The sequence below is a fragment of the Aethalodelphis obliquidens genome, unplaced genomic scaffold (assembly GCF_003676395.1).
Source record: "Aethalodelphis obliquidens isolate GAN/ISIS:26980383/991018 unplaced genomic scaffold, ASM367639v1 scaffold87, whole genome shotgun sequence".
NCBI classification, from domain to species: domain Eukaryota; kingdom Metazoa; phylum Chordata; class Mammalia; order Artiodactyla; family Delphinidae; genus Aethalodelphis; species Aethalodelphis obliquidens.
In genome coordinates, this window is record NW_020838031.1 from 5657451 (window position 1) to 5673077 (window position 15627).

The 15627-nt window shown below is 52.8% G+C and overlaps 1 long non-coding RNA gene across 2 annotated transcripts; it reads left to right on the plus strand.

The window, feature by feature from the left end:
• The first annotated feature begins 3720 nt into the window (after nt 1-3720).
• LOC113613385 (uncharacterized) lies at nt 3721-14281 on the plus strand. 2 transcript variants are annotated; one of them, XR_003430223.1, is made up of 6 exons: nt 3721-3906; nt 5431-5484; nt 6082-10434; nt 10676-10929; nt 13480-13748; nt 13957-14281. It is a non-coding gene; the product is annotated as an uncharacterized LOC113613385 (long non-coding RNA). The 2 variants fall into 2 exon arrangements; XR_003430222.1 differs by lacking the exon at nt 13957-14281 and having other exon boundaries at nt 13480-13766.
• The last annotated feature ends 1346 nt before the right edge of the window (nt 14282-15627 follow it).

Sequence of the window (15627 nt, forward strand, 5' to 3'; positions counted from 1 at the left end):
CGAGGGCGCTTGCTGGGCACCTGCTCATATGAACCCACCCCACCCCCGCCCACCTACCTCCGTGTCAGCGACCTGGTTGCATTCATTCATTCGGGGGGATAGGAACCATACGTCCCCAATGCCAGGCTTTGCCAGGTGTCAGGGATGTGATGGGAGGTAAACCAGGCACAGTCCCATCCTTGATGGAGCTCACCTTTTGGTGAGAAGAGATGTCAGAAGCAAACAAGCAAAGAAACCAGGTTCTGGTGGTGGTTAAGTGCCATGGAGAGCATCGAGATCGTTGGGGGCATGGGTGTTAATACCAGGGAAGCGCTCTGAAGAGGGGACACTGAGCTGAGGACTGACTGATGACCTGCAGGGATACTTCAGCTCTGGTCCCTGAGCAGGAGAGCCCAAAAGGAAGCCATGACGGAGGGCCAGGTCGCAGGCGTGACGCAGAAGGCCCCAGCGCTGTCCCAGCTCATCAAATACAGGCGCCCAGGACTGCCCTGGCGGTCCAGTGGTTAGGACTCCGAGCTTCCACGGCAGGGGGCATGGTTTCTATTCCTGGTCGGGGAACTAAGATCCCTTGGCCAGAAAAAGATACAGACGCCCACTGCCTGGAACATTTGTGACAGTGTACGGGCCTCTGTCCCCACCCCCCGACCCCTGAGGCACAGGGCTTTCATGGACAGCAGCATAGGTGGCACGCTGTGGACTCCCTCACAAAAGGAAAGCAAGCACGGCCTGCTCAACTGGGAAGAGAGGTCATCCCTGTGAGGACACTCCGGTAGCTCACAGTTGGTCCGATTTCCCCAGGTGACCCTCCAGTCACATCCATCACAGGATCCAAAAGACCTCAGCCAATGGAGGCAGTCAGCCAGCTCCTGTAACTGGCACCCTTGCCCCAGCTCTTGGGTGTGAACCTCACTTAGTATTTGGTCCCTTTCTTGGAAGAGGGGCTGGTTCAGGTATGGCCAGGGTCCTTGGGGCTCTGGGCTCCTGGTCCTGGCTGCCTTGCACACACTTCCTTCTGAAAGCTCCCCTTCTCCCTGCCACGTGGAAAGGTGCCAGGCCACACCGTGCCTTCGCTTGGGAGCAGGGCGTCTCCCTCCTGAACATCACAGGTCCACGTGCTTCCTGAGGTGATGAGTGACCTTGACTCACGTCGGTGAAATAATGGCCTTCAGTCTCAACCTTCTTGGTCACGTTGCAACACAGCCCTCTGGAAGGAAGAACTAGTTCCCAGGGCCAGCTCAGGGAATTTCAAACACCTCCCAGTCTAGGCTTACCAAACTCACTGTCAAACGATCGGTCCACGTGCCAGAACCACCCTGGCCCGCTGCCACAAAAGGTGCAATGGCAGGGCCTTGGGGAGGTAGAGGCTGGAGGACTGGGGCCGATTCCCAGCTCTCCCTTTGCTGTGTGACTTTAGACGAATAACTCAACCTCTCTGAGCTGCTGCATCTGTATCCGCATGTGAGTTGTGGGGAAAATCGAGTGAGAAAATGGCCGTGAAAGCACTTTGTTAGTTTGAATGCACCACACCAGTGACAGTCCTTCTGTCCGGTTGAAAAATTGATCCTAATGGGTGAACTTTTGAGTTTTTACCCAAGGAGCTCTTGGCTTATGAGAAATGATATCCCTGAATCCACTTCGATGTTTTTAGTATATCAGCAAGTAAATTTCCGGGGTAAAATCCAAAATATAAACTCCATGCCACATTGTAGAGCATTATGATAAGATGTCAGGAGATCCCCATAGATGTAAACATCATAATATACTCTTTGCTCCAAAATAATTCCTTGCAGACCCAGAATTGGAACTTCCATGGCACTACTGGCTATGAGTTGACCCTGCAATGAGATACAGTATTGGGGCCCAATAGGGCCTTAGGCTGTTTTCTCTGAAACAAGTCTTTTTGTAGCTTACAATTTATACTATGAGAGAAGAATGAACAAGTTCTTCGAAGCTACATGCTTTGGAGTTGCACAAAGACTCCTGCCCTCCTGGTCAATGACCCTTGCTGCTCACATGGGTCCATGTTCCTCAAATGCCTCTTCTTAGAGGAAATTGCTAAACTTTCACCATTCCATTTTATCAACCAAAAGAGAGGCAAGACTCAGGTCCTTCCTCACCCACAGGTAATAACATCAGCCTAATTATGATGCCCAAGGACAAATGACCAAGGGTGTGGCTGTGAACAGAGGTGGGCTGGACAGGAAGGGACAAGCAGGCTGGGTCTGCAGAAGGATGTTCACCACATCACACGCACCCGTCTTGGCTAGTCTCCTGCCCCAGCAGTAGGAGAGACCTCCCCCACATCAGAAAGTAGGAATCTGATCCTCCTTGAAAAATACGGGCTGTGAGGGACTTCCCTGGTGGTCCAGCGGTTAAGACTCCGTGCTTCCACTGCAGGGGGCCTGGGTTCGATCCCTGGTCAGAGAGCTAAGATCCTGCATGCCACGTGCAGTGTGCCCCCCAAAAAAAACCCAATATATGTGTGTGTGTGTGTGTGTGTGTGTGTATATATATATATATATATATATATATATATATATATATATGGGGCGTGAGTGCTGGAAGGCTCCAGTAAATTCAAAACCAACTGCAGTAGAACCGTCCATCTTTCTTCTCCATGATCTCAGAGGGAGAGTTTAGAAACGCCAATACCCAAGCCCCACTTGCAGCCAGCTAGAAGGTGGAATCTCAAACGCCCCATGTCCAAGACCATCCTCTCGTTTCCCCTCTCCGTGTGCTCTTCCTAAGTCCTCTCCATCTCAATCCACGGCTCCATGCTCCAGCTCCAGCAAACACCCAGAAGTCATCCTTAATTCCTCCCTCCTTCGTGCCTCGTGTCCTGTCCATCACAATCGTATGTCAGTACTGCCTCTCCAAGAAATCCGGGCTCACGTACTCCTTCCCCTCGCCCGGTCCCCTGGCCAACGACCAGCTTACTCCCAGCGTCGCCTCTTGCAGTGTCTTTCTCCCTAAGCTGTGAACAGGCCACCCTCATTTCCCTGTCGGGGCCTCTGCCCGGCTGCCCCCTCCCTCTGGAATGGTCATCCCAGGTCTGGCCCTTCCCCATCATTTGGGATGAGCTCATGTAGACTGCTCTGCTGCCCTAACTAAAGTCGGTCCTCCCCTCGCAGCCTCCCCTCCAGCCCATCTCTGTTACATCATGCATTTTTATTTTCCTTTTCATTTGATGTGTTGATTATCTGTCTCCTGTGAGCCCCGTAAGCCAGGGGCCATGACTGCCTCATTCACCACCGTATCCCTGGCACCTGGAGCCATTCCTGGGCCAGCACGGGCTGCTCAGAAAGTACTTAATCACCACCTCTGAGAGTCCAGCAACTTCGAGCAGACTGGGCTTGGTACAGTACACTGACACTTCCTGGGGTCACCAACGGCCAGTGTCAACACCTCAGACCACAGGGCTGCGACCGAGTTCCCGGGGTGGCCGCCAAGGCCCGTCAGTGCTGAGGAGAAGTCCTGAGCCTCCCCCACCCCCCGCCTCCTTCTCTGCGGGGCGGCCCCTCCCTCCAGGAGTCAGGCCGCCCACGCCCCAGAGCCCTAGGGAGGAGAGCACCCTTCTCCCCTTCTTGGCCTCACCACCCAGCCAGGCAAGCCTTGCCATTTCCCCATCTATAAGACAGGGACAAAGAATGCTTTGTCACCCCACCTACTTCTCACGGTCTTGTGAAACTACAGTTTGCTTGGAAAACACTCTGAGCAACTTGGGTAAAGGTGCCTGTGGTTCAGATGACGTTGCTGTATTCGGTCCAGGCCCGGGGCCCTCCAACTCATCATCCGGTCACCGCCTTGCCTGCCTGAGGGATGGGAGGTGCGCAGCCTCTCCTGTGTCACCAGGCCTGTGTCACCAAGCCTACTGGCCACACTGTGGTCCCAGAATAAGCCCAGGAGGTACGTGTGCATTCCCGGGGCCGCCTGACCCACTGATTTCAGCAGAATATGAGCTCTCCGCGGGCCTGGACATTGGCCACCGAGTGCTCAGCCTGCCCTGTTGTCAGGAAGGAGAGCCAAGGGTTACCTGGGGATAACCTGCCCGGGCTCTGGCCACGTGGGGTGGGGCTGAGGCCTCGGTGCCAGCCTCTCAGGCCAGGAGCCGGGAACAGAGGAACTCGGTCTTGGCCCCTGGCCTGGGGAGGACAGAGCGCAGCCTGCAGGCACTCAGGTGCCCCTCATCGGCTGCAGATGCAGCGGCCACCACGTTGCCATGACAACCATACTTGGCAACCGTCTCTCTGCCCCCCCGCCCCACGGAGGGGACGACCCCCAGCACTGACCGGGCATTTCCCGGAGCAGCTTGAGGTTGACGATGGAGAAAGGCCAAGGGCTGGGCAGTATGAGGGGACAAGGAACACACCTGCTGGTCAGCCAACAGTCCGGCCTTCACTCCCGACTGGATGTTGGACTCAGCGCCCCCAGATCTCTCTCCCTGCAGCCTCCACCCAGGGGCTGCTGCTTCCCTAAAGCGGGTGGCAAGGCGTTTAGCAGACGGTGAACAACAGACAGCATGTACATTTAATTATAACTCTCCCGGATAGGAAGGGCTGGCTATATACAGTATGTCTGCCTGTTACTAATTATATTTATTTTCAAATGAGGGGGGCGGCGGGGAGGGGGATCTTCTGAAGATGAGTCAGAAAAAAAACCGTTCGGTGTTATGAAAGCAGAGCCACGTCTCCCAAGGGTGTCTGTAACACGTGGCTGTCACCGCCTGACAACGGAAAACCTGAGCCGAGCCAGCTACACTGCTGAACACGGCGCGATGGCTCTCCTCGCCCCGGGGCCCCTCAAGTGGGCGCCTGAGCAGCTGAAAGGCCTTCTCTCCGCCGGAGAGCCCGACAGCTGGCTGGGCCTCCTCCCTCCTGCAAAGACAGGGCCATGCAAGCGTCTGCTGTCACCTCAACTGGGAGGCAGCGTTCCAGCTGAAACACAGGAAAGACTTTTTTCCTCATCAAAGGAAAAGCATTCTGCCCAGATGGCCGAAATGAAAAGACTTCAATTTCAATCCCCACACAGCCCACGATGTTATTTCTAACAACACCGTGAACACCTATAAACCCACGATAGTCACCCCCATGCCTGGCAGAAGCCGGCCACACTATGGAGGCGGTCAGAGCGCTGGGCTGTCTGACCAGCGGACGCGGGCCACACACACGTGTGCACTCCCCTCCGGGTCCGTGTGTGTGAGGTGCACACGGGCGTTTGGGGCAGGGGTGTTCCTCGGGCCCCATCAGCTCCTCCGACTTTAAGGCGCTCGGCTGCCCTGCCTTCTCGCCACACGTACACCGTGGAGTGAGGAACAAAGGGGACCCAAGGCGACACTTCCGCCCAGGGGAGACGTTCAAAGCCATAGCATTCAGAACGGGTTTTCCAATAATTTTTAAAATAGTCACACTTGTTTTGTTTGCTTTCTTCCAGGAAGGCTGCACTGTTTTGGAAAAGGAGGGGGAGGACAAAAAAAAAGAAAAAAATGTGAGTTCATTTCCTGAGTCTTTTAAATATTTCTCCGTAGACAGAGCACTGAGAAGCCAGGACCAGAGGGCAAGGCGAGCTCCGGGCGGCAGCACACCTGAGGTGCAGAGCGGAACTTGGTCCCCACCCATGCTCTTAACGGGCCGTCGGCGGGGAAACCAGATTCAGAGACAGGGGGGGGCAGGTCCCCAGAAATGTCATTAAGGCAAGCTGTTCTTGGAATGGGTCTAGCTGTTTGTCCAGGCAAAGTTGGATGATTAACTCAGTTTATCTGAAGGCGGAGGCAGAAAATGGACCCGGTGACTGATAAATCAGGGAGCCAGGAGGGAGTTACAGGTGCAGCCAACGCTTGTCGGAGTGCTTTTCACACATGCTATTTTACCCCACGAGCAGTGGCACTGTGCCCGTTCCACAGGGGAGGCTCTGGCGGGTACGCAGCAGATCCGAGGGCATCCTACCCTCTGCCCCAGACTAAGCCATCTTCCCCGGGTGGCTCTCCGAGCCCTCTGTCCCTTTCCTTCAGGGCTGTTAGCTGGCATCATGCGCAAATGGCACTGCGGGGTGAGCTGGCCTGCATCTGTTTCTCTGCCCCACTAGGATAAAAACTCCACGAGGACAAGGACGCGCCTTCTCACCAGCGTGTGTGGGACCAGCACAGAGCCGCGAGCACAGCAGCCCTGCCGTGTGTATTTGTCGGATGAGTGAAGGAATGAATGAATGAACCAAAAACTTCCGCCTGAAAGGAGGAGAGAAGGCCCAGGAGAGACGCATGGCAACTCCGAGCCTGCCAGCTGTGACACAGCTGGGTTCATTTTGAAACCAGCGGCAGCAGCCAGCCCATACTGAGCCTCCACGGCCAGGGCACCCGGCTGCCAGGCCTGGGGCAGCTCTGCCCTTCCTGTCAAGGTTCTGTGCAGCGTGGGCAGGGCACGGACCCCCGGGCGGCAGATGGGGGCCAACACCCTTGGGACGGATGGACACTCAGGACCCAGGAGACCTGCACTTTATCCTAAAGGCATCCTGGCAATTCAGGGGCAGAGCCTGGAATCAGACCCGTCAGTCCTGCCCATAAAGTCCCTGATGGGCTCATGGATTGAAGCAATGATCTGGTTTTCAGAGCAATGGTCCCAGTTCCAGTTGAGCCGCACAAAGATGACCCGCAGGCTCAAAGTTTCAGGGCCTGGCCACTGAGAAAGCCTCCCGGCTCTGCAGCCCGGCCTCCCCTGCTCTCCTCCGAGACCCCAAGGCGGATTCAGTGACAGTGAGACTGACTGAGGGAAAGAAAAAGGGACAGGACAGAAAGACATGTAAAAAATGGGGACCCCGTGAGGCAGGGGACCTCTGAAGGCTGGTCCACTGCTGTGTCTTTTATCCTGGTTCTACACACAAGCATCTGTAAGCGCTGTTTGCACCCCTGGCTTTGCCTTCAAACCAGGACTTCTGGGGAAACACAGGGCCCAGCCCTTGAAGGCTCCCAGCCCACCGATGATGCCAGGTGGGGAAACCGCAGCGCAACCCACCTCTGTGTGGCACAGAGGCACCCACCGGACTGTCACCACCCCGGGGTCTGCAGCTCCTCCAAGGAGATGGAAGGGGGCAGTGGGCAGTCCCAGCCTCCAGTGGCCAATTCCTCTCCTTTGCCTCTAACTTTCTGATTCTGCTGGGTTGAAGTTTATGAGAAAATGGATCCAGCCATTTCTAGGGGAAAGAAGTGAGGAGCTGGTATTGAAATCACCCTTCAATATGACCCCATTCTGTTCCCGGGTCACACAAAGTACTGTTGAAAAGCCTCCTTCCCCCTTATAGGTGGCCCTTTGGAGCCGAGGCAGAAGTTACTCTGCTGCCTTGTGGGCATGACGAAGCATAACGCAGCAGAGAAGACCCGAGATGCCAGGACCCGCTCGTGTGGGCTGTATCCCACCACCATGCTCTCCAAAGGGCCATTTGGCTCCAATGTATCATATGACTTGTTCTTAGAGTTACATTTTAACTGACAAAGTTTAACAACAACTATGACTTATGGCCTTCTAAAATTGGCAGCAGAAAAATGAACTGAGGAAGTAATGGAAAAAACCACAAGTGAAGCCACTCTGTATTATGCACAATTTCTGTTGTGTTTTTTCTTCCTTTCCAAGCATGTGTGTGTGTGTGTGTGTGTGTGTGTGTGTGTGTGTGTGTGTGTGTGTTTTCGAATGGTAGAAAATATTTTCCAGATACGCTGCCCTGGCTTTCCCAAGCACATATTTATGCCAAGTTTATAAAAAGCAGCTGCAGACAGGGTTGACCGAAAGGATTGCTCTGCTGTCTGGCTTCCAGAAGGTGCTTAGGTCCTCAGCCTGTCAACAGGACACAGACTTACTGCCTAAAACTCACCTTCTGCGTCGTGCACCTGAAAGAGGACAAAGCCACGGCGCGGCGTGACCTGGAGGGACATGGGGCCCCTGCCGTTCTAGGTGTTCACATCCCACTTTTGATTTGCAAGGTGCTTTAGTGACCTGTGCTTTATCATTTTTAGTCATTCGAAATCCCCACGCAGACACAAAAAGAAAGTGTTCGGAGGCGCATCTCACAAACGTCTGGGTGGCTCAGGGGTGGGCGGCGCAGCGATGGGAAGGCCCATCAGCTTCACTTTCTGAACCGTCCAGAGCAGATGGTGGAGCCGCGTGGCTGAGCCCGTGTTAAACCGTCTGCATCTACTCGCGTTGGCCTGAGACTCCAATCCCCTCCCCTAGCCCCTGGGTGGGCGAAGCTGCCCAGTGAGAAGCTCCAGCCTCCTCTGCACCGTGGAGGGACATCACCCTGGGACACCCTGAGCCACTGCCCGCCTGCGCCCAAATCCAGACTCTCACTGGCCCGGGGACGGGGCGTCCACTTGCCTTCCTCCGCCCCACCGGCCTTAATGAGGATGATAATACCTAGCTCTGTGGCTTTCCTGGGGGTGACTAACTGGTTAATCCTGGGAAGGCCCTTTGAAGGTGGCAAGCAGGGTATTACTCATGGGCTTGAAGGCAGGCACCTGCCCCAGTCTGGGCCTGAGTCAGCAGAGAGACCTCCCTCCTGCAGGCAGACTAGGCGCGCTGGCCCGAGTCCCTGCTCAAGGTCAGGGCTGGCCAAGGGGAGGGGTGTGGCCAGCACGCCTCCATGGCCTGTGCCATGTGGGCCCGGAGTTTGGGAACCGTGTGTCATGGGCGTTTGCGTGGTTGAATAAGCCTCCAAATGACTCCGCCAAAAGGGCAGCGTTACCTCCAGAATTATCAGTCGAGACAGTATTTCCTGGTCATTGTTAGGGGAAAATGCTTTTCTCACAGCAAATTCCTCCCAAGCGATGCCGTTTTTCTCCTTCCTCTGGAGGAAGGCGGGCTGGGGTGGTAGTTGGGCAGCCTGGGAGACCTGAGGTCAGGGTGCCAGGACCAGTGACGGCTATGCTGTCTCGTCTCCAGCCCCTGGTCTGCCCAGTCTGCTCCCCGCTCACATCTCCCAGGAAGAGGAAGTGGTAGCAAGAACTGGGAACCAGAGGCCAAAACCAGTGGGTGAAGGCGAGGGTCGCTCGGGACCACACGGTGGAGGGGGATTCTGACACGGCGGCAGCTGGAAAGCCAAGAACAGAAAGCCTTTAAGCAGCGCGACCTGATGCCAAGATTCCGCGCCCAGAGCCCCCGCTTCCCGCGCTCCACACATTCCTCCCCCCTCCCTCTCTCCCTCCCAGCACCTTCTCCCAGTGACCCCTCTCCGCGCAGCCTCTGTGCACGCAGCACTAGTTTCTTCTTTCTTCTAGAACACAGGTCATGCGGCCAGAAGGACTGCAGGCACTTCTGCTTTCTCTTTTAGTTCCCCAGGTCCCTGTAAGTTTTTCACGGCCCTTTCTCCTTCCGTAGGCCGCCTGGAACCCTAGAGGCCTCCACAACACACAGAATGACAAAGATCCGAAAAGAGGATGGAAGGATGGGACCCTGAGGGCGGGAAAGAGGGCAGAGGGGCTACTCATCTTTGCAGGCAGTCAGGAATGGATGGGGTGCAGGGGGGAGGTGCAGAGCAGAGGGAACAGGCTATGAAATGATCTTCTTCTGTTCTGTTTTGAAGGAGGTGGGTGGAAATGACAGTTTGGAGAGGATTAGAATGAGGGAAAATGGTTTCAGGGGAAGCAGCCTCTTTTCTCCAGTTCTAACAGTGCCACCAAGTGGCTTGTGCAAGCAGGTGCAGGGCAGAGCCTCCGGACAGCCCACGCTGACCCCGTGGAGAGAGGAGCAATGGGGCTTTGCAAAGGGCACCCTGCTGATTGCCAGGGGCCAGCCTCTCGCCTCTCAGCCGCATAGCCAAACACCTTTCCCTAGATCGGCCGGCAAGGAGGTGGGGGAGGTAGCTACCCAAGTGTACCCTTAGTCACCCCAATGCATACGGCGACCAAGTTCACCAGGTTCCTGATTCATTTGGCCTCTGCCCACACACACTTGCATCACTGGGAGGAATTAGGACAGAAGTCATGGTCCCACGAGAGGCACAGAAGTACATTTCCAACCAGAGAAGTGGTCAGTGACCAGAGCAAGCCTGTCTGGGCCATTAGACCCTTGTCTATGTTCAAAGGAGAGCTGAGGGCTGAAGGGTGCTGGGTGAGACTAGGCAAGGTGAGCACACCTGGGGAAGCCTGGCCAGCATCCCTCAAGCTAAACTTCCGGCCAGGGACACAAGTCTTCTGGCATTTCACTTAACTGTAGTTGCATTCTTTTTTTAACTCTGCAAATCAAAATCAATTCGCCTTGGAACTCCACAAGTTGTTTTTCTTTCTAAAGAGAGACATTTTACTGAAACGGAAGACTTTGCCAGCAGTTGTGTATTTGGTACCTGGAACCGAGCAGCAGATGGGGCAAGGCTCAGGGAGAACATCCCCCCAGGAGTCCAGGCGCCTGATGCTCGTCAAGCCCTAACACTAAGCTGCTGTGTACCTCTGAGGAGGTAACCTCAGGCTCTAGCCTCACTTTTCTGTAAAAACGGGACACAGCTAGAGCCACGGTTTTCAAAACACTCCTCAGTCCCAGGGGAGGGATGCCAGTTTGGTGGGACTTTGGCCACCATCTCCTTTACCAGAACAACTCAGCCTTTATCCATCTTTCATAGTTGGCTGTTAGGTAAGCCCTTATGTGAACAAAGGGTTCCACAGTGTCATAACCACTTTTTCCTTTTTTTTATCTTTTAGCCACGCCACACAGCCTGTGGGATCTTAGTTCCCTGACCAGGGATCAAACCCGCGCCCCCTGCATCGGCAGCACGGAGTCTTAGCCACTGGCCCGCCAGGGAAGTCCCCGTCATAGACACTTTGGGGGCACCTGCCCAGACCACGGCTCTCATGATGGTCCACCCCGCCAGCAGAGCTGAGGCCCTAACACTCTGTACTTCATGACTGCAGACCCGGATGAGGACTGACTGCACAGAGACGGACACCTGCTCCTGGTGAGCCAACCTGATTCCCCTCCCCAGAAATTGAAACTGGGTCAGACTGGGTCCAAGTCAGTCTCCGTTAGAGCTGAAGTGGCCATTGGGGGTGGCCGTCTGGGATCATGGGATGGAGGAGGCCTGACAGCAGTCCCAGCTTTCCACTCCCCACGGTGCCCCGCCCTACGTTCCCCTGCATAAACTTCCCGGGTTAAAAGCTTCCAAATCTCTAGACAACACCCTCTGAAAGCTTCTTCCCGTCCCTAGGAAACAGCAAGATCACCCAGCCCAGCGCGATACACCTCATCTCCCCAGAGCCACATTCTGTTTTGTTTCGTTTTTTAAGGGCAGTTTCTAAATAGACTATGTAATCTTATGAACAAAAATGTTTACCAGAGCAGGCATATAATGACTCAGTAAGTAGCAACATTATCATTACCTCTATTATTGATATATTCAAAAGTCCTTTATAAATCGGTCATACTGTTCCGTTGCTATACATTTTAATTTCGAAAACATTTTGTTGTTCATAGCTCCTTGAACCACACCTACCGATAACACTTTTTAAAATCTATTAATCCTGAAATCTTCCATCCGAGGACTTAAGTATCTGTAAATATGCTAGTTCTTTCATTCATCTATTTTCTTAGATGCTCTGAGATCTACCAAAGAACTAGATGACAAAAATCCCTTCACTAAGAGCTTACAGGGTAGGAATGAAATAACGCCATTTGCAGTAACATGGATGGACCTAGAGATTATCATATTAAGCAAAGAAAGTCAGACAGAGAAAGACAAATATCACATGACATCACTTATATGGGGAATCTAAAAAAAAAAAAATGATACAAATGAACTTATTTACAAAACAGAAACAGACTGGGAGACTTTGAAAACAAATTTATGGTTACCAAAGGGGAAATGCAGCAGTGGGGGAGTGGGTGATAAATTAGGAGATTGGGATTAACATACACACACTACTATACATGACATAGACAATCACAAGGACCTGCTGTAGAGCACAGGGAGCTCTACTCAATACTCTGCAATAACCTGTATGGGAAGAGGATCTGAAAAATAATGGGTATGTGTATAATTGAATCACTTTGCTGTACACCTGAAACTAACACAACACTGTAAATCAACTATACTCCAATATAAAATAAAAATTAAATTTAAAAATGGAATAAGAAAAATCTTTTTAAAAGAGCTTACAGGGTAGAATTTGAAGAAATCATAATTTTAAGTGGGTATTTCCTAAATTAGGTATTCTTACATTAGAGAAGACCTGTGCCTTACTCCACAACAGACCAAAGAGTCACATATTGTCAATTTGAGAAAAGGCTTTCAAGGCGCCTGTGTATTTGTCACCCTGGGCCACGACCTAATGGTGGACCCTGAAATCAATTTAGTGGATCAGAACCAGCATTTTAGATTTTTAAAAAAATTTTATTGAAATACAGTTGATTTGGGCTTCCCTGGTGGCGCGGTGGTTAAGAATCCGCTTGCCAATGCAGGGGACACGGGTTCGAGCCCTGGTCGGGGAAGATCCCACATGCCGTGGAGCAACTAAGCCCGTGCGCCACAACTACTGAGCCTGCGCTCTAGAGCCTGCGAGCCACAACTACTGAGCCCACATGCCACAACTACTGAAGCCCACGTGCCTAGAGCCTGTGCTCCTCAACAAGAGAAACCACTGCAATGAGAAGCCCGCGCACCGCAATGAAGAGTAGCCTTGGCTCGCCGCAACTAGAGAAAGCCCGCACGCAGCAACCAAGACCCAACACAGCCAAAAATAAACAAATAAATAAATTTGAAATACCGTTGATTTACAATGTTGTATTAGTTTCAGGTATACAGCAAAATGACTTAGCTATACATATATCCATTCTTTTTTTAGATTCTTTTCCATTATAGGTTATTACAAGATACTGAGTATGGTTCCCTGTGATATACAGTAGGTCCCTGTTGGTTATCTATTTTATATAGAGTAGTGTGTATATGTTAATTCCAAATTCCTAATTTATCCCTCCCCCGCCTCCCCTTTGGTAACCATAAGTTTGTTTTCTATGTTTTTGTAAATAAGTTCATTTGTATCCTCTTTTTAGGTTCCACATATTACCGATTAGATTTTTTTTTGTAATTAGTGTGTGTCACATGCAACAAGGCTAAGTATTGTTATGTAAAACCTGATTTCAGCCATATAAATGGATGTGCAGGGTGACAATGTCAAATGCATGTCTCACTGTGGGTTGGGGGGTGGCAAGGGGCAGGTGGCTGGTGGGATGAGCAGAGTCCAGGAAGCCAGGCTTGAAACCCCCGGTCACTTTTGGTGGCGCTGGCGCTGGGCCTGGACGATGCGCACAGTCCAGTAGCCGTTATTCTTACACGTGTGAGAGCTACAAAGGTCCTCGCCCATCACCGCACTGAACCCCTGGCAGGACAGCGGTCGGTGGTCTCTGACAGCCATGGCCATGGCCACACAATAGCAGAGAATCTAGTTGATTAAGTGATGTTTTTATTTACATGACACAAAATAACCATTTTACCTGATTTTGTCCTTTGCAGGCTTGACAGAAGCTCAGGATTACTTGGGGCACAGTACAGGTCAGAATCTTGCTACTCAAAGCCTGGAACTGGGAGCTTGGCCTCACCTGGGAACTTATTAAAAGGAGACTCCCAAGCCCCATCCCAACTTAATGAATAAGAATCTGCATTTTAACACGGGCCCAGAGATTCGTGCTTGCATTTAAAGTTTGAGGAGCTCCGACTCAGAAGTGCTGGTCCACTAACTGACACGCAGCTTCGGTAGAGTTTTCACTGGTCCACATGAAAATGTCAGTGTGAAATTTGTCCTTTCTCGGCAAGAGCCATCTTCCACTCTGATTGTATTCCCTTCCTACTACTTTTTAGGCATAAAGTGTGCTTGAGGAAGCGAGACTGATTGTGATTGTGGATGTAGTTCTGTCTTGTTTTGTTTCATGTGTTCAGCAGTCAAAAATAAAACTTGGTTACCTATGCCTTCCACGTTGTCATTTTTTCTAGCCCAGGGACCCGAAAGCCTGGGAACAACTAGTAGAAGTCAGAAGCGTGTCTTGCTGATTTCTGCGCCGTCTAAAGCAGAACTGGAAAGCACTATTTGTTCCACGTGAAGATGAGAGGTACAGCAGTGCTTGCCTTTCTTTCATAGTCTTGGAAACTCCAAGGAGTGCCCCCTCTGTAAGGAGCATCACACGCTGCTCGCACATAGACCCGGGAAGGCAGCAGGCTGGCTTGCACTTCCAGATTCCAGGTGGCCTTCCAGATTCCAGATCCCACCGGAGCCCAGGCTCGCCCACCCCCCGTGCACCCCGGGACCCCCCGCACGTCCACAAACTAGCCGATCAGTGTAAGAGGCCATGTGCTTGGGAAATGAGCCCCTCTGGCCAAAGCAAACTGGACATGAAGTCTTATAAACATGGCCCTCGCATTCAGACCCGCTTAAGAACCATCAGAAAACACCTGCATGACTGGAAACCCAAACATGCCTGGGTTTGTTTTCTCTGACATCCTCTCCTGAAAACTGGAGGGCCTGTTATGAGCAGGAACTAGGTAGAAGGTGAGGACATCATGCCACTCGGTAAATAGGAGTGACCTTCCTGAAGAAATGGAACACTGGGAGTGATTCTGGGATCCTGGCATGGTGAGAAGGAAGGAAACCTGAAAGGCAAGCAGCATCCGGCCGGTGGGCCTGCAGAAGGCGGCAGCAGCCACGACCCTGCCCCACATTCTTGGACCCCGAAGCCCACCTCCCAGCAAAGGCTCCGGGCCCCCTGCGTCCTGACCTGGCAGGCAGGTCCGCCCTTCCCCCAGTCCTGGGATTCTCAGCATTCCAGAGCCCGGCAAATAACAAAGGCAGTGTTTGTGCCATTTCAGAACAAGCTTGGAAACTTTTAAATGTCAAAATGAATGATGTGGAAAGACTTGTGGGAGCAGCGAAGAGGCAGAAGCTGAGCTGGGGAAACGGAGAGGCCGGGGGCACCAGCGGGGCCACCGGTTAACACGTCTGTAGGGCTCCGACGTCTTTTAACAAAAGGGATACTCAGAAGCAGAGAAACATCTTGAGCTGTCACGAGAGCCAGTGATACGGCAAGAATGAGAAGATTTATGTGGTCCCGGCGGGGAAAGCTGGGTGCGTGGCATTCATTTACAGAGGATCTGCTGTCTGAGGGAGCAAGCCTCTGATGTGCACGAGGAGGTGGCAGCACTGTCACCCCAGCCGCCCCAGACCCGGGCTCTGGATCTGAGGACACACGCAACCTCGCTAAGGGCGGGGCGGGGTCCCATGACCCGGACGTTTCCCACATCGAAGGCCGGATTTGTCATTCGATTCCACCGCCCACGCTGGCCCCTTGACAGGACAAGGGATACTCTGGCCTCTCAAAGCCCATTATCACCTGGGTGGAGATGCCCGGTGCACCACAGGCAGGAAGCCAGGGCTCCAGCCCCACTCTGCCTGCCGCTGGGGGCTCTAAGGGAGGACAGCCACCTCCCTGACCTCAGTCTTGTCATCTGTGGGTAACAGGCCTGGGCTGGGGCGTGGTGACGTCCCCCTTGGACGGGGAGATCAAAAAAAAAAAACAGTGTAAAGTTTAACCTGCTGAATGGGAAGTCAGCCCTTATATTTCCACAGTGTGCTCCAACATCTGGAGTACTTTCATATACATTGTTTGGTTT